Raw genomic sequence first — 19,332 nt, forward strand, 5'->3', positions numbered from 1 at the left:
TCCCAGAATTGTTGGCACAACAGTCACTAAATTGTCAAGTGAAAAGAAAAGGAAATAAATGGCTGAATTTTTGCCAAAAAGTGGCTAAGTGTTAATCTTGGTGAGCTTCATGGTGGACTTTTCTCACTCTATTCTTCGCAACTCACCTGATTAGCTTTGCATCACAACTTCATGGAGCTCTGTTCGTGCTCTCTTTCCACCAACCAGAAAGGACATATTTGCCATTGCTGGGATCTCCTTCAATTTCTGGCATTGCAGCTATATTTAAAATTCAGCTGTTCACCAGACCATGTGCCACCAGCCTGGTGTTGCCCTTCACTGTGCATGCTATGGGAGGGGAACCAAAAATAAATCCTTCTAAGAATCAAGCAACATCGCTCACCAATCCTCAACATCATCCCCTCTCAGTAAACTTATCTGAGTGTGTGTTCCTCTTTCCCCAATGCCCAATACAGTTGAACATCTTCTTATCATTCAGTGTCTGCGCATCACGTATTGGAAGATTTTCAAAAAAATTGAAAAGTTCAGCTTTATTTAGAAAAAGCAAAGAAAAACAAGCAAAAGCTGAATTTGCTTCTATGAGCACAAAGAATGTGGTAGCTTGGCCACTCACCACTTCATATGTGATATTCAACTGCTCCAGGAGTTAGCACACTTCTGTGACAGAGTCCTGGGACATCCTTAGTCTGTGATGTCAATGCACTTCACTCATCTGGAGGAAATGACATTGAGGATGACTGGCTGTAGGTGTCCTCTACAAACTGAGGGGCACTTTAGCTGTGAGATCTTCATTTGGAGGCTGTTTACCAGCAGCTGGAAGTTTCAGTAGCTCTGGGCTTGCTGACATATCAGCTCCCCCTCCATTGCTCTATGCCTTTGTTGTATCACAGCAACAGTGATGATCATTCCTGCTGTGGCTAGATCCATTGATCCTGCTTTCAATGAACCTGTGTGGGGAATATCAGAAACAGAACTGTTCCTTGGTAACATAATTAATCAGTATTTCCATCATTCACAAAAATCAACTTGGCCAATTGATTGTGACATTCAAATACACCCAGTCTCCAGACTGTGATGATATGGACCCTCAGATCTTGACCGACTATGTCCAGGCTCCTGAACTGGTATTGGACAATGCCTTGACTTAGTATACTGGCCGTATGCTGATTATTCACTCAATTCAGTGGAACAGAGAGGACTTTGACAATCAAGGCCATGGCTTGCCTCTCCATCGATCTTTGATTTAGGAACATTACAGCGATGCATGTAACATGAGCCTTATTACGTAAAGATGAGCTGTATAACAACTGATACCTTGTACCCCCCTCCCCTACATTGACCAAGAAAGACTGCGTTGTATCTTAGAGCATGTTGGCAAATATGTACAGTTTAACAAAAGAGGAAATCAGCTCTATGCCTTTGTGCAGCTGATGAGATCTTGGATTGTTTTTGTGAATTGTGGTCTGTAAGTCACCCTTTTAAAGTGCTTGCTTCTATTTCATAGAGATGACTGATCAATTTGTAAGGACCAATAACATGGTCAAGATTTCTGGTGATTAGGATTTGTATCTCACAAGGTTGGCCACTGCATGCATTTTACATGTTGATGCTATGATTACAGACTTCAGTCTGTATTGTGTAAGTGCCAAATAAGGGTCTCACATCATTCACAAGTAAGTCCTGCATGCTCAGGCAGGAAATAAAAGTTTACTTCATCTAATATTATTGAGGTTCCATTATTTTTCATTTTTGTTCACATTCAGATTTCACATGACTATGGAAGGCAATGCAGGTCACATTTGGCACAGTGGGGCTCAGCCTGGTCAGCAAAACGCTTCCTCTCTCTGAACCTCCTTGTTCCTTTCTTCCTTGCAGTCCCTGCCAAGCCCATCAGTGCTGAGCGTTCATATGTTTCCTTTGGTCAGGGGTGCCAGCATGCTAAATCAGGGCATTGTCCAATATCAGTCCAGGAGCCTGGACATAGTTAGTCAGTTGAACATAGTTAGTCGGTCAAGTTCTGGGGTCCATATCATCAGTCTGGGGAGTGGGTGTACTTGAATGGCACAATCATCTCCCTACATTACCTCTTGAGCCCCAGACTTACAGCGTCGCCATGGCAACCATCTTGTTGCACTTTTTCCCTTTGTTGAGCCAGGGTGGTTGTGACCATCAATGACACATCTCCAGTGGTAAAGATGTCCTGCAATGCACGATTGTCACCCCCAACTTATTTGCTGAGATTTCTCCTTTCACAATTATTGTTCCTTCTGTGTCCCAGCATGCTGCTGCAATCATCACAATTGATTTTCCCACTTCTCTACAACAGCAGTGGTCTTAGTGACCTCCCATGACTTTTATACAGTTGACTGTCAGGGCTGATCAAGGTCCACCCCCTCCCGGCTAACTTGGATGAATGGCCCCGATTGATGAGTGATTAAACCCTTGACTGATTTTTGTTCATTTCCCTACTGACTTACAGCAACTGTCTCAACTATTCATACCTAACCTGTAGGATGGATCATGACCCACTCCCCAGGCGGTGGTGATATGAACCCCTTGAACCTGACCAACCGCCTAACCAAGTCCACACTCTTGGATGCGTATTGGACCATGCCCTAACTTATGATGCTAATAGCTGCTTCACTCGGCCTGACTGAGGACTGTTCTCCTTAGAATTTGAGACATGGCCATTTGATAGATGCCATATGCAGTGTGCTTACCATGTATGCTGCTGGCATATGCTGCAGGTATGAGATTAATGTAGTATGATCAACCTCACTGATGCATTATAAAGCAACATGTCTCTCCAGGTCTGATCAATCTACTACACTTTGGCCCTCACCCCATCTCTTCATTCCCACAACAGTGATAGAGTCCCCCTTGTTCTGATCTACCATCCAACCAGCATCTATATCTAGAGGATTGTTAGCTGACATTTCCACCACCTACAGTGAGATGCCATCACCAGACACATATTCCCAACCCCTTCCTTGGAACATCCTTCATTCACTCCCAACATCCACCCACAGCCCCACTGTACCTTCCCTTGCAACCACAGAAGGTTTGACACCTGACCATTTACTTCCACCTTCCTTAGTATTCAAGAGCCCAAACAGATGTTCCTGGACTAAGGGGGACAGGACAGTGTCAAGGTATGCATTGATGAGTTCAGTGGAACAGGAGCAGGCTGATATGATGAGTTGACTAGAGATGTTGGACTGAAGTGTCTGTTTCCATGCTGTACATCTCTGTGACTCTATGACTCTAAGTCAGGTTTGTGAATCACATAGCCTGCTATTATACACAACCCATTGTTAGCCACTGACAGTCCCCATTAATGGCTATTCACCATCCTAGTCATATTGTTATCCACTCCTTTGCCTTTCCAACTGTCCTTCTCTCTCTTTGGACTCTATCCCCACCTAATGTTTACTCCTTACCCCCTCCCCCACCCTTTCATCTGCATGTAAACTGACATTTTGCTAGCTACCATCTGTTCTGAGGATGGATCACTTGACCTGAAATGTTAATTCTGATTTCTATCCACAGATGCTGCCAGATATGCTGAGCTTTACCAGCAATTTCTTTTTATGTGTCTAGACCCTTGACTGATGACTGCTGACAACCATGACTTTGTGTCGGCAATAAAAGGCAAGTCAAGGCAGAAGTACTGGGAGACCTTAAGTTCTGACTGAGGAGAAAAGTGTAAAAAGACAAAGCCAGGCAACGCAGAGATGCAGGAAGTATCTTGCTAGGTGCAAAGTGAGTGAGCACTAAGGAAGAAGTGAGGAGTCCTGAAATGCACTCTCAATGATACCATGAATTAGGTGCCTGTCTCTGTGTGCAAAATGTCCTGACAGCAGCATTACAATGATGGGTGCCAATGTACTCAAAAGCTCAGCACTGCATCTTGCAGTTGGGTCAGAGATGTGTCATGAGTTTGCAGTGAAGCTGGTGCATGTTTGATGCCAACCACTGTGGACAGGAAATGCAGGCATTTGCTACTCAGTGTAACCTGAGATGTTGAGGACTGCTGTTCAAGATAGAGGCCTGGAAGAACAAGTGGTGAGCTGGAGTCACTCAGTACCCAGTCTGTCTTCATGTTCGGAATTGGTGCCATACAATTTCTATCAGGCAAATGTGAGAATGGAAAACGGTGCATCACTGAGGAGAGATTAGGCAATAATGAGATGCTATTGCATACATATAGGTCTCCCCCTCCACTCACTAGTGAGATGCTCACCATGCTTTTCAAAACTCAATGTCAAGAATCTCATTTTTGTGACCGACCATATTTTACCAACCCTGACTTACCGATGCCACTTCATTCAGGGGTCTAGGAAGATTCACTCATCGAAGGTCTGAATTCTTCATTCTGGTTTAAACAGGATTTTATTAAAATTATCACATTAATAACCAAGGCTAAAACCATGGTTTTCTACCATGTATGAGAAGATGGGTGAATTAGATTTAAACAGGTAAAAATACTGCAAAATTCTATGAAGGACTGTTGTACATCATTCAGAGCTCATACTGGAAACCATCAAATTGACAAGTGTTATAGTTGTCAGAATAAAAAGCCTATGGAAAATTGTGATGGATGCAAAATGGTCAGAGAACCATAATTACAGTTGTCATTCTTAAATTTCCAGTCTGTTGTTCTCATTTTGCCTCATACTTTGTGTGAGATCAAATTGAAAATTGGAGCTCTTCAATGAAAAAAACTGACTTCTTTTTCTTTTAGTATTTATATCTTGCCGTTAATAGTGATCATTTTATAGATGTTAGCAAAATTGCTGAAGATTCTATTATAAATTTGTGGAATACAATTTTGGCAAAATGTTAACTTTCTAGCTAACAGGTTCCTCCTCCTCTTCCAGCACTACTGTTGCTTCTCTTCACACTGCCTTGTGACTCACCTGACGTTACCTCCTCACACTGATTTTGAGATGTGTGTATCAGCATGCTTTCAAAGGTTGCTAAGAATGACAAGGGATGCGACAAATTGCTGTTTTATCCATCTTCCTGCCAATATTGGCAGACTGCTATTATAGGCCTACACAAAAGTGACTAAGCTTATAATATTACTTCCTAAAAATACACAGAACAAAATTTGAAATTGAAGATGTGTAATGCAATGAAATGGACTCCAATCTAACATTTTACCACTCTCTGGATGGTCTGTAGTGAGGAAAAAATGTCAGAGAAGATCACTATGCTTTTACTTTTGCACTTAATCATGTATTATGTTGGACGAAGCTAGCCTTGACCATAACACTTCTGAAAGGCTATTTGAAACGTAAGAAAAGGTGTACTGCTGTTTTCCTCCAGTGCTTATACCTTGACTCCTACATTTTTATTTTCACAAAGACATGTATCCTTCTTAAATTCTCTGACCAAAGGAAGATGATTAGAAATTATTTATATGGCAAAGATCTTAAGAACTAAGAGAAGGAATAGGCCACCCAGCCCTTCGATCTCGCTGTACCATTCAATAAGATCATGGCTAATCTTTCCATGGACTCAGCTCCACTTACAAGTGTTATCACCATATCCCTTAATTCCCATATTTTTCAACAAAGTATCTACCTTAGCTTTAAATGCGATTACTGAAGTAGCGTCAATTCCTTCCCTGGGCAAGGAATTCCATGGATTAACAAGCCTCTGGGTGAAGAAGTTCCTTCTCAGTTCTGTTCTAAACCTGCTTCCTCTAATCTTGAAGCCATGCCCTCTTGTCCTAGTCTCACCTACCAGTGAAATGTCCTATCTATTTCTATTTTAGTGATTGCCTTCATAATTTTATATGTTTCTACAAGATCCCCCCTCATTCTTCTGAATTCCAGTGAATGTAATCCCAAACTACTCAGCCTCTCCTAATAAGCCAACCTCCTCAACTCTGAAATCAACCTAGTGAACCTCCTCTGCACCTCCTCCAGTGCCAGTCCATCCTTTCTTAAGTAAGGAGACCAAATCTGCACCCAGTACTCTAAGTGTGGCCTCACCAGCACCTTGTACAGCTGTAACATTACCTCTATGCTTTTCAACTTAACCCCTTTAGCAATGAAGGACAAAATTCCATTTGTTTTCCTAATTACTGCTGACCAACCTTCTGTGATTCATGCAAAAGAATACCCAGGTCCCTCTGCAAATCAGCATGCTGCAACATTTTACCATTCAAGTAATAATCTGTTTTATTATTACTCCTACTAAAATGTATGACTTCACATTTACTAACATTGTATTCCATCTGTCAGACCTTTGCCAACTCACTCAATGTATTTATCTTCCACTGCAAAGTTTCACACTCCTCTGCACACTTTGCTCTGCCACTCATCTTAGCGTCATTTTGACACTGAACACACGGTCCCCAACTCCAAATCATTTGTATAAATTTTAAATAATTATGGTCCCAACACCGATCCCTGTGGTACACCACTAGTCACTGATTGCCAGCCAAAATAACATTTCTTTATCCCCAATCTTTGCTTCCTGTCAGTCAACCAATCCTCTATCCATGCCAATACTCTACCCCCACCATGCATCCTTATCTTATGCAGCAGCTTCATGTGTGGCACCTTGTCGAAGGCCTTTTGGAAATCCAGGGACAACACATCTACTGGGTCCCCATTGTCTACTTTGCTTGAAATGTCTTCATAGAATTCCAAAAGATTTGTGAAGCATGACCTGCCCTTCATGAACCCATGCTGTGTCTGTACAACACAACAATTTCTTTCAAGATACCCTACTTTTTCCTTGATAATAGACTCAAGCATCTTCTCCGTTACAGAGGTTAAGCTCACTGCTCTGTAATTCCCCAGCCTTTGTCTATTTCTCTTTTTAACAGTGGCATCATATTTGCTGTCTTCCAATCTGCTGGGACTGCCCCAGAGCCCAGCAAATTTTGGAAAATTATCACCAGTCCACCTTCTATTTCTGTCATCATCCTTTTTAGTACACTGGGATGCATTCAATCAGGGCTAGTACACTTATTTATCCTTAGCTCTATTAGCTTACGCAACAAAAACTCTTCCATGATAATGATTATTTCCAGGTCCTCACCTACATTCATCTCTTCATCACTTTCTGGTATGTTATTAGTGTCCTCCACTGTGAAGACCAATGTAAAGTACTTGTTCAATGCCTCAGCCTTTTAATCATATCCCATATCTAACTGCCCCTTCTCAAGCTCTAAAGAACCAACATTTACTTTAGCCAGTCTTCTTTATTATATATATTTATAGAAACTTTTACTTTCTATCTTTATATTCTGTGCTAGTATTTTCTCATACTCTATCTTACTTTTCTTTACAGTTCTTTTTATGGCTTTCTGTTGACATTTAAATTTTTCCCAATCTTCTAGATTCTTGCTGTTTTTGGCCACTTTGTATGCCTTCTCTGTCACTTTGATAGCCTGCCTTCTTTCCTTCGACACTCGTGGCAGATTACCCTTCCTCTTACAGTCCTTCCTTCTCACTGGAATATACTTTTGCTGAGCACTTAAAAAAAATTATTTGTAGATCTTCTGCTGCTCGTTAACTGTTGCACCATAAAGTATATTTTTCTAGTCTACTTTAGTCAGGTCCTCCCTCATTCTATCATCAGCCCCCTTATTCAAGCACAGGACTCTGGTATTGGATTTTATTAGATTACATTACTTACAGTGTGGAAACAGGCCCTTCGGCCCAACAAGTCCACACCGACCCGCCGAAGCGTAACCCACCCATACCCCTACATTTACCCCTTTACCTAACACTACGGGCAATTTAGCATGGCCAATTCACCTGACTTGCACATCTTTGGAGTGTGGGAGGAAACCGGAGCACCCGGAGGAAACCCACGCAGACACGGGGAGAATGTGCAAACTCCACACAGTCAGTCGCCTGAGGCGGGAATTGAACCCGGGTCTCTAGCGCTGCGAGGCAGCAGTGCTAACCACTGTGCCACCGTGCCGCCCACTACCTGGCTATATCTTCACACTATCTGGCTATATTTTAAATTCAACAATATTATGATCGCTTCTTCCAAGAGGGTCCCTGACAAAGAGCAGGTTCTCTTTTAAGGTATAGATAATGTGAGAAGGAGGCTTCCAATTTACCTTAGCTGGAATGGGGCTCTGTACTGATGGTATTAAGCTGGCCAGTGAGCCAACTGATCTCTCTGCCCAAACACACTGCAAAATTACACAAGGATAGATATTTGCCTTTAGCGCGTGGACATTGAGCAATACATAATACCTTCTGAGGTTTGTTCAGATAATGCCAACATCCATGGTGACACTCAGCCTCAATGGAACAACTTGGAAATAACAAGAGGCAGAAAAAGTATCCATAGCTTTTTAATTTTTTTCTCCACTTTAACGCAGCATATATTTAACACTTAACTTGACATAAGCATGTGCCAAAGGATTTTACTGCTCCTCGGATGCTGCCTGAACTGTTGTGCTCTTCCAGCACCACTAATCCAAAATCTGGTTTCCAGCATCTGCAGTCATTGTTTTTACCAAAGGATTTTACAGGCAATTAAATATTTCTGATATGCAGTGAGGGATTGAAATATAGTAAAGGTGGAACCCAATTTGTGTACAGAAAGTTTGTACAAATATCAAAGAGATAATGATTAATTACAGTTATTTTAATTTAGGGATAAACATTAACTGAGACAGCAGGTGAGCTCCCCTGCATTATTGCAAATTGTGTCCTGCTACCTTTTAACATCTGACTGAGAAGGCAGAAGCAAACTCGTTTTAACATCTCATCTGAAAGATGGCACCAGCATAGAGAGCGCAATGAAGTATCAGGTTAGATTATGTGTTCAAGTCAAATAGGGATAAGATTCTATATTTAATAGTTTATATTTGCCTGCTATCTATATTTGATATGCCATGATAATAACATTGAAATTCTTGAACTGTTGGAAGATGCAGAGGTGAGGACTACTTATCAAAGTGCAGACAGTCTCATACAATGCATAAAGCCCATTAATATTTTGATTACTCACAAAAGATATCAAGGACATTTTAAAATCGATTCCCTAAAATTAAACAGAATTGTGGAATAGAAGAGAGCAAGCAGTGGTTAGGAAGTAAATGTGTCAGTGCTGATATTCAGTGATCAGAAAGGAAGGTGAAATGTTCAATGACCCCTGGTGGCAGAATAAGAATGCAGACATCCATTATCACAGAGGTTCTGACAGCAAGAGGCAACCTGCGCACAGACCTTTCACTGTGCCTTTGTCTGCAGATGAATGTTATTTCATAAAACTAAAGCAATTGTGAAACTGGCACAATACAAACACATGCTCTATCAATAATTTCAGCTCATTACAGCCATTTGTCACATTCAACCTCCATCATCATAATTAAATGAAGATTTTTCTGGGTAAACATTGCCTAACATCTCATTACTTGCAACAGACAACATAGATGAACTTTTTATATGAGCTTCTTAATCATTGATTGGTGACTGAACTAAAAGAAATGTAATGAAGGAAATAATTTTTTGAGACTGCTGTGCAGTTTGCCTGAAGTCATGCTACTTGTGGGTCTCTGGCAGATTGCATCTGTCTCTGACAATTTACCAAGTTTCAAGAAACATTTCAGACCAAAATCAAGAATAACAAGAACCAAACCACTGAACAAACAAGATCTTTCACAAAGCTTCAAAAAAGATTTAGTATATCTCCCATCAGTGTCAGTCATGCAGTTGTGGTGTTTATTTTGGTGGACTTCCTTTCGAAAAACATTTTACTTCGGCCTACAGCCACATACATTAGCAATGCAGAACAACATTGTGATGTATTTGTTATTGAACATCTCAGTAATTTAAGCATAATAATTTTGGCAAATTTATTTTCCAATTGCTTCACAACTTTACTAAACATGTACTTACAAAAGATGGAATCGAACAGTTTGTGTTCTCCTGTAAGCTTTTTAAAATCATTTGTGAATAATACAGTGGTATGACTCTTCAGACAATCTATCACGATTTCCTGCTTCAGCTGTAACCTCCACTAAACCCCGACAGCCATATCAGTTACCTAATCAGGTTGTTAGGTGCAGTATTCTTGAACTCTATCACTGTTAACTTATCCAAGTCGACCTTCACTGGCCAATTACACTGCAACAATTGAATCAAGGCTGTAAGTATTTCTGGTCACTTTTTATAGATGGTTGATTATTGCAAAATTATAACTCCAAATGAGAAAAATCAAAGTTTTGTTTTAAGTGGATGGACTTCTTTCGTTTATTTTCAGGCACTATTCAAAGATTCAAACTTTAAAGATCCATGTAAAGGCAAACTCTCTAATAAAGGCACAGATATGGAAGAGTTCAAGCCAGGTCCACCAATTTTCATGCATTTTTCAGAAAATCTGTACTAACAGTAATTGCGACAGTAACAATAATACTACCATCCTATCTGCCAAAATATTATTTTCTTTGTATCTGGTTCACAGTATCAATGTCAATATTGTGCTCATGCCTCCCAAACTGCATGATTTATGTATTCTATAGGTATGTAAATCCTTATTTATGCTTTCATAATGATAGTAGTGCCTCCAAATTAATTTGTTGACTGTCAAGATTGAGAGAAGCATAAAACGTATTTAAAACAACAAATGGTTTGTTTTAGCAAAAAAAAGGACATTTCTTGACAAATAGCTGAGGAGACCAAAGTATATTTATTAACAGGCAATACATTTAATGACCAAAAAACCATTTAGACTCTGAGCAACACACTCATCAAAGCTGTTTGTCACTATCATCTAAATCTCAGGAGTAATCTCAGTATTGATCGATTGAATACATGGCTGGAGAATAGGTGTAAGAGGGCAGGACTTCAGATTTATGACAAATTTATGATGAATTGGGACAGATTCTGGGACAGGTAAGACTTGTGAAAGCTGGATAGGTGACACCTTAATGGGACGAGGAGTGATATCCTCGCAAGGAGATTTGCTAGTGCCATTGGCATTAGTTTAAACTAGTTTGTTGGGGGAACCTGAGGGGTGAGCCAAATTAAAAAGAAGTAAAGTTGGTAACAGGAACTTGAAAAGATGCTAGGGAGAGAAGAAAGGAGGGGATATAAAGCCAAGTGTCAAGTATGCTTCGAAAGTGGTATGATATTAAAAAGTCAAAATGATTCTATCTGAATACTCTATTTGAATTTGTTCAGCATTTACAACAAGGAAGTTGATCTAAAAGCACTAATAGAGATGCAGGGATATGATCTAATTGCCTTTCTCAAAACATGGCTTTGCGGTGAGCAAGACTAGGAACTGAATATTCAAGGGTAGTTGACATTTAGGAAGACCAAATAAGAAGGAAAGGAGAAGGAGCTGCAATGATTTAAAAAAAGGATCAATACAAAGGATCTCAGATGAGAAAATATGAGCAATCTGTTTTGATGGAACTAATAAACAGAATGGGGCAACAGTGATTGACTAGAGTTATTTATAGGCCACCAAACTGTGGTAGTAGTGTGTGGCACAGTATTAACCAGGGGATGAGAGAAGCATGTAACATGGGCAACCAAAGTTTTCATGGGAGATTTCAATCTGTACATAGGCTGGATAAACCAATTGGATATTAAAGTTGTGAAAGATGCATTCTGGGAGTATATTAAGAATTGGTTTCAGGAGCAATCTGTTGAAGAGAAAAATAGAAGACTAGTTTAGACCTAGTCTTATGCAATGATGAGGGACTAATTAACAATCTTCTTGTAAATGAACCTTTCAGAGGGAGTGATATCCACATGACAGAAATTTATTTTATGTTTAAATTTGAAGTAGTTCATTCTGAAGCAAGGTTGCTAATTTTGACTAAGGGAAATATGAAAGCATGAGGCACAAATTGGTTGAGGTGGATTGGAAACCATATTAAAAGCTTGACTCAACTTAGTCAATGAATTGTCTTTAAAGAATAATTACAAGACTTACAGCACAATTTTAATGAGAAAAAATAAAACACATAGGATAGGAAGTAATGTGCTAGCTAACAGACAGAAAACAGTGAAGGAATAAATGGATCATTCTCATGTTGCAGCTTGAGACTAATGGGGTATCGCAAAGATCAGTGCTTGGATCCTGCCTGTTCACAATATATATCAATGATTCGAAGGTGGAAACCAAATGTAATATTTCCAAATTTGCTGATGGTATAAGTGGGAATATGTATTGTGATAAAGATGTAAAGCGGCGTCAGGAAGATTTGGACAGGCTCAGTGAATGCACAGATGGAATATAATGTGGAAAAATATGAGGTTATCCACTTTGGTAAGGAGATACAGGTGTGCAGAGTATTTCTTAAATGGTAAGGCCTTGGAAAATGTAATTCTACAAAAAGATCTAACTGTCCCTGTTTAAACATCACTGAAGGTGAGCATAAAGGTGCAACAAATTATTCAGAAGTTTAATGGAATGTCAGTCTTTAATGAAAGAGGATTTAAATACAGGTATAGTAAAGTCTTGCCTCAACTGTGTTTGAGTTTGATTGGAAGACTAACTGTGTGCTGTGTGCAGTACTGTGTACAAAGTACTATGTGTAGTTTTGGTTTACTTATTGCAAGGAATACATTATTGCCACAGAGGGACGTGCAACAACACTTCACCAAAGTTGTTCCCAAAGTGATGGTACTGTCCTCTGAGGAAAGAGTGGGAAAACTGGGCTTGTATTTGAAGTTTTGAAGAATGAGAGGTGATCTCATTGAAACCAACAAAATACTTGAAGTGATTGGGTAGATGTAGTTTGATGTTTCTCATGGCTGAGAGTCCAGAACCAAGGAGTACCATTTAAAAATAAAGGGATGCCACTAAAGTCTGAAACAAGGAGTTGTTTTTCACTCAGAATCTTAGGAATTGTCTGCCACAGAGTGTTGTGGAAGCTTAGTCTTTGACTTTGTTTAAGGTAAAGATTTAGAAAATTTTTTACTACCAGAGGGTTATGGGGATGACTAAAAGGCATTGAAGTGTTTAATCAACCATGATCATATTGCCTGGGGAGCAGGCTTGATGGCTGAATGGTTTACAGCTGTTCCTATGTTCAAATGTAAAATAATGTACATTTTAATAAGAGCATAAGGAGGCTCTCCAAGAGTTGCACATGGCTAAAGAAATGACTGCTACCTACCAACCCAAAGAAGATCAAGGATGCAGATACTCATGAATAGTGTTTCCAACATGAGCTAAGAAAAAAACACATATTTCTGCTTTCTCTGGAACCTGCTCACCTTTCGTATAGGTGAAGGTTTGAATAATGTCTCTAACCCATTCATTTGGCATGTGATGGTATCTGCTCAAATTTTGCCTTTGAATGCTACATTTTCTAACTCAGATAAAGAGCTCACCAATGTAGATACATGGATGCTTACAATTGCAATCATCCTAAAATCTCCCAAAAAATCCATTTATGCCAAAACAGTTTTGGCCAAGCAAGCACTTTTTCCACATGTGCCTGTGAAGAAGAAGATGTGTGGGTATACACCTTTTAGGCAATCGCATTAGGAATCTGCTGAAAACTCAGAAGGCAGGTGTATAAATAATAAGCAGCTGGATCCAGGAAGGCATCATGTAGAAAGTTGTCTTCACAACATTAGGCATGACAGAAACAGTTAGCTTTAAATCTAAAATTCTTTTTGACTTACCTGGATCTCTTCCCAGATAACATTATTACTGTCATTTTTCTGACAGGTTCATTTGGACCTTCCTCACAATTTAGGACCAGCGCTATTTCAGCATTTTCCATCAGTCTAAAAATGTTAAATCATTATTGTTCTTCCTGTCATATCTAGACAGCCATCAACAGTGACTATCACTCTGTCCACTCAGAACTAAGAAAGATTAATGCCAGTTGCACATTATCATCAACAGATAATATTGCTTGAAAATGGAAGATTATTCTTAGTCAAAGTATACAGAGATCCATTTGGAGATGAGAAAGTGAATGATATGCTATTTGGTTACATTAATTAAATAGAACTAACATAGATGATAATCCTAGTAGGAACAAGGTAAATGTAGTCGTTGAAAAATATTTTAAAATTCTACAGCTCTAAATGCTGTGCAGGTATCCTTTGATCTTTAACATTAAAAGCCATTAAGACGAGATAAGGCAGAAGGCATTTAGTGACAGTCTTTATGCCTAAGGTATGTTTAAAAACAAAATGTTCAAATGTTGTGGCACTGCATCCAGTGCTGAGGTAAGGGATGTTTAAAAACAGCAAGAACTAAAAGCACAGTATCCTTTATGGCAGAATGTTACCAAGGCTCAGCTAAGCTTGAATTTTCTCCATATATAAAGAATATAAATGTTAAGTTTATAAATCTAAACAGCTGTTGCATAAGTGAAATCAAGGTAGAAGAATTTAATTTAGTATTAGGACAAAATAAAAGGTAAACACACAAATAATCATGGGATTAGAATCCAGAGGGAGAAAATATGAGAATATATTGGGCCCCTTGCTAAGATATTTGTATCATTGATAGTCACAAGTGAGGTGCCAGAAGACTGGAGGTTGGCTAATGTGGTACCATTATTTAAGAAAGGAGGTAAGGACAAGCCAGGGAACTATAGACTAGTGAGCCTGATGTTGGTGGTGGGCAATTTGTTGGAGGGAATCCTGAGGGACAGGATATACATGTATTTGGAAAGGCAAGGACTGATTAGGGATAGTCGATGTGGCTTTGTGCGTGGGAAATCATGTCTCACAAACTTGGTTGAGTTTTTTGAAAAAGTAACAAAGAGGATTGATGAGGGCAGAGCAGTGGACATGATCTATATGGTCTTCAGTAGGACGTTTGGTAGGATAGTGAAGAAGGTGTTTGGTATGCTTTCCTTTATCGGTCAGAGCATTGAGTATAGGCTTTGGCAGGTCCTATCGGAAGAATATTGTGAAACTTGAAAGGGTTCAGGAAAGATTTACAAGGATGCTGCCAAGGTTGGAGGATTTGAGCTATTGAGAGAGGTTGAATAGGCTTGGGGTGTTTTCCTTGGAGCGTCGGAGGCTGAGGGGTGACCTCATAAAGGTTTATAAAATCATGAGAGGCATGAATAGGATAAATAGACAAACTAATTTCCTTGTGGTGGGGGAGTCCAGAACAAGAGGACATAGGTTTAGTGTGAGAGGGGAAAGACATAAAAAGGACCTAAGGGCCACATTTTAACACAGAAGTGGTGGAATGAGCTGCCAGAAGAAGTGGTGAAGGCTGGTACAATTGCAATATTTAAAAGGATGGGTATATGAATAGGAAGGTTTAGAGGGTTATGGGCTGGGTGCTGGCAAATGGGAGTAGATTAGGTTGGGGTATCTGGTTGGCATGGACGAGTTGGACCGAAGGGTCTGTTTCCATGCTGTCCATCTCTGTGACTCTATGACTCTATAAAGGTGTATAGTGTTGTAGAGTCATACAGCATGGAAACGCACTCTTCAGTCCAATTATTCCACACCAACCGTGTCCCAAACTAAACTAGTCCCATCGACCCGTGCCTGACTCATATCCCAACAAAACTTTCCTATTCTTAAACTTGACAGTACCTGGCTGCATCACTTTCTCTGGTAGTTCATTCCACACCAAAACTACTCTCTGAGAAAAATAGTTGCCCCTCATGTCCTTTTAAAATTTTTCTCCTCTCACCTTAAAAACTATGCCCCCTAATTTTGAACTCCTCCACTCTAGGGAAAAGACCCTTGTTATTCACCTTAACTATGCAGCTCATGATCTTATAAACCTCAATAAGGTTATCTCTCAACCTCCTATGCTCCTGTTAAAAAAGTCCCAGCCTTTCAAGCCTATTTTTATAACTCACACCCTCCATTCCCTGCAACATCCTGGTAAATCTTTTCTGAACACTCTCCAGTTTAATAATATCCTTCTTATAACAGGGCGACCATACCTGTACACAGAACTCCAGAAGACACCTCACCTCCTGTACAATCTTAATATGATGTCTCAATTGGTTTGTTAAATCAAATATAAGTTTAAGAATCCAGGTGGATTTTATTATACATGTTTATTACATGATAGGTTAGCATTGTGTCAATTTTAATCTTAAAAATTTCAATATCCCATTGTTTATCTTCTGAAATAAATGAATTGTCACTTAAATGTCCAAATGTTACACATTGGCATTCAATTAGACAACAAAATTTAACATAGGTGCTCGGAGTCTCACCTAATACCAAGAGAGCTGGTGAGAGCCCTGTCCCACCTCTTTTCAGAAAGGTCTCCTGCATTATTCCGCAGAGTTGGTTGTTCTCTGTGCTCATGAACTCCGATGGCCAAAATCGTTGCTGTTGAGGGCTATTGGTCAATGAAAGATGAACAGCTCATTATTGCTCAGCAGCGTCAATGAGCTGGTGGTAGTGACTGTAGGTCCCAAGACCTTTGAGGGAACCAGGCTATGATTGAATGATATTGGGAAAGGAATCACAAGGTGGGGATTGCTGAACAAGTGGGTCCAGGGGAGTTGATGGCTCTCAGAAGTGCTTTCCACTCCTGGTGCTAAACGGCTTTTGAATTTGGGACCTCCAGCAAGAGTTTGCTTTGCAGGCTTTCCCAATGTGAGTCCTGAGCCTCCCATTGGTAGAATAGCAGTAGTGGCTGGAAGAGGCTCTTAATTAGGTTAACCTGTTAGCTTCTGCCTGACAAACCATTAAACTCACCAGAGGGAAGGGCTCTAAATTATGCTCGAGTCTTGTCAAACAAATCTCAAAAAGTAAACATCTTTATGAATATGTTGCAAACTACAACGTGAAAATAAAGATTAAAAATTCTTGTTATTCCTTGAGATATTTTTGTTCAGGATAAAGTCATCACATGAAATCAATCCGACCCAGAAATAAACAATACTCACATGGTTTATCTTGATTAAATAAATATCCTGTCTGTGTTGCTGATGAAATCCTTCCTGCTTTACGCTAATTATTTAATAAATTGATGCTTGAAAATGTAAACCATTGACATATGTTGTATTTTTTTGTGTGATAGAACAATTGGTCTACTGCATCACAGTTTCAAATTAAGCCAAGCAGCCATATCAAGATATTAACTGGGTTGCATTGGTTGAAGTAAATTTTACTATTATTGGCTAAGTGTTAATTTTAAATTGTTTCATGCAGGGTTTCTCTCTAGCAAGCAATCTTGTAATTCTCTGCTGCTCACCTCATCCTGTGTGAATCATGCCTCTATGGAACTGCTCTCACACTATCCTTTGCTCAACAGTGGCAGAATTACTCCCCACTGCTAGTGCCACATTTAAAGCCCAGCTTACTCCCAAACACAAATCACATTTTAAGGTACATAAAATGGGAAGAAAATAAAGAAAAAGCTCCCAAGGGCACATTAATGACAGAGGGGACACTACACTAGAAGTAGAATTGCACATTCCTTAATGTATTGCTACTATACATCATCACTCACCTGTTATTGTCACTGCAGCAACAAGATTCAGAATGCATAGGCTACATGTCCTTAGCGTCATGCCATGTTAGAAACTTGTCTGAAAGAGTTCATCTACTTCCGTAACACCCAGTAAATAATGATCACTTTACCTAACTCAGATCTATTAGAGTTGCAAAGAAGACTCGTATGGGACTGGAAAGGTAAACCTTGTTTCTTTCCCATGAGATGATGCGAGACCTGTTGAGTTTCATTAGCCTGTGCTGTCTCTATTTCAGACCTTGATTATCGACAGTGCTTTACTTTTATCAGATCTATTAGAAGCAGGGGTCAATTAAGTCCTGCCTGGCTTGTTGTGATAAATGCATCACCAATCCATCATGCTGAAGGTAGGACGTTTCTCCTGCTCAAAGTCATCAGCTTCCTCCTCAGAAGATTGCTGCCACTCTCCCAGCTCTTCAGCAGCCATCGAATGCTCTCTTTGCCTGCTCCAATTGTGCAGACCACAACATGCAAGGATTACATGACAGACTTTTTCAGGATTGCACTGCAAGGCAATGCCCAAACCCAGAACAATCCAATCATTGCAAAACCATCTTCAAGAAGCCTATCATCTCCTCCATGATGCCCCTGTATAATGCAGCCCATTATACAAACATTTGGCATCAGTCAGGAGCTTGAGTAATGGAATCAGGAGCCATGTTTGTGGAGGGTACCCTTGTCTCTCAGGAACCATCCTTCTAAGGCATCTGGCCATTGGTATTAGGTAGAAACATGAGAGTATCGTTAGAGAGAAGAAGGTTGAGAGGTGACTTAATAGAGACATTCAAGATAATCAGAGGGTAAGATAGGGTGCACAGGGAGATCCTTTTTCCAAGTATGGGGATGGCAAACATGAGAGGACACAACTTTAAAGTGAGGGGAGATAGGTATAAGACAGATGTCAGAGATAGTTTCTTTACTCAAAGCGTAGTAAGGGTATAGAATGCTTTGCCTGCAATGGTAGTAGATTTGCCAAGTTTAAGTGCATTTAAGTCGTCATTGGACAGGCATATGGAATAGTGTAGGTGGGATGGGCTTCAGATTAGTATGACAGGGCGGCGCAACATCGAGGGCCGAAGGGCCTGTACTGTGCTGTAATGTTCTGTGTTCTATATTCTATGTAATAAAGGCCTCATGTCAGCTCTCAAGGTAGCTGACACAAATCTCCAAGATGTGGTACCGATCATCAGAGATTACTTGTTCCATTTAATCAAGGCATACTTTTCGATTTATGAAGCACATTATGAAATGGTGCTTTCAACATAAAATGTGTCCAGCTTATAGTGCCAGGCACCAGGGGAAGCAGCTATGTTGGCAAAGCCTACTGCCTGGGCTGCAACACTGAGCTCATCATGTAGAAATGAGACAAAGTGCTGTGATCAGACACAAATTACATCAGTGACAGCCTTAAAACGTTGTGAGTTGAGAGTTGAGAGATCCCACACAGGGACCCAGTGGATTGTTGGGAACAGTCTGTTATATAACTAGTTATTGCAGCCATCAGCTTGATGGCCACACACTCCTTCAGATCAAAATGGGATGGTCACTGATCTCTCCAGATCAGAACAGGATGGTAACACACCTCTTCAGATCACAATAAGATAGCTACCCATCCCTCCAGGTCACAATAAGATAGCCACCCACCCCTCAGATAACAATAAGATGGCCACCCACCCCTCAGATAACAATAAGATGGCCACCCATCCCTCAGATCACAACAATACCATGGCCACCCAACCATTCAAATCTCAATAAGATGGCCACCCGTGCCTCTACATCACAAGTTCTGCTCCAGGAGATGACATGTGACAGTATCTGGGGGCATTTTGTGGATTCATAGTGTCTTGCTCATCTGGAGGAGATGGCATTATGGATAATAGACTCTGCATCTTCTTCACA

Source organism: Chiloscyllium plagiosum, unplaced genomic scaffold (genome assembly GCF_037043375.1).
Source record: "Chiloscyllium plagiosum isolate Xiang-an unplaced genomic scaffold, Cpla_swu_hap1 HiC_scaffold_13, whole genome shotgun sequence".
Taxonomy (NCBI): Eukaryota; Metazoa; Chordata; class Chondrichthyes; order Orectolobiformes; family Hemiscylliidae; genus Chiloscyllium; species Chiloscyllium plagiosum.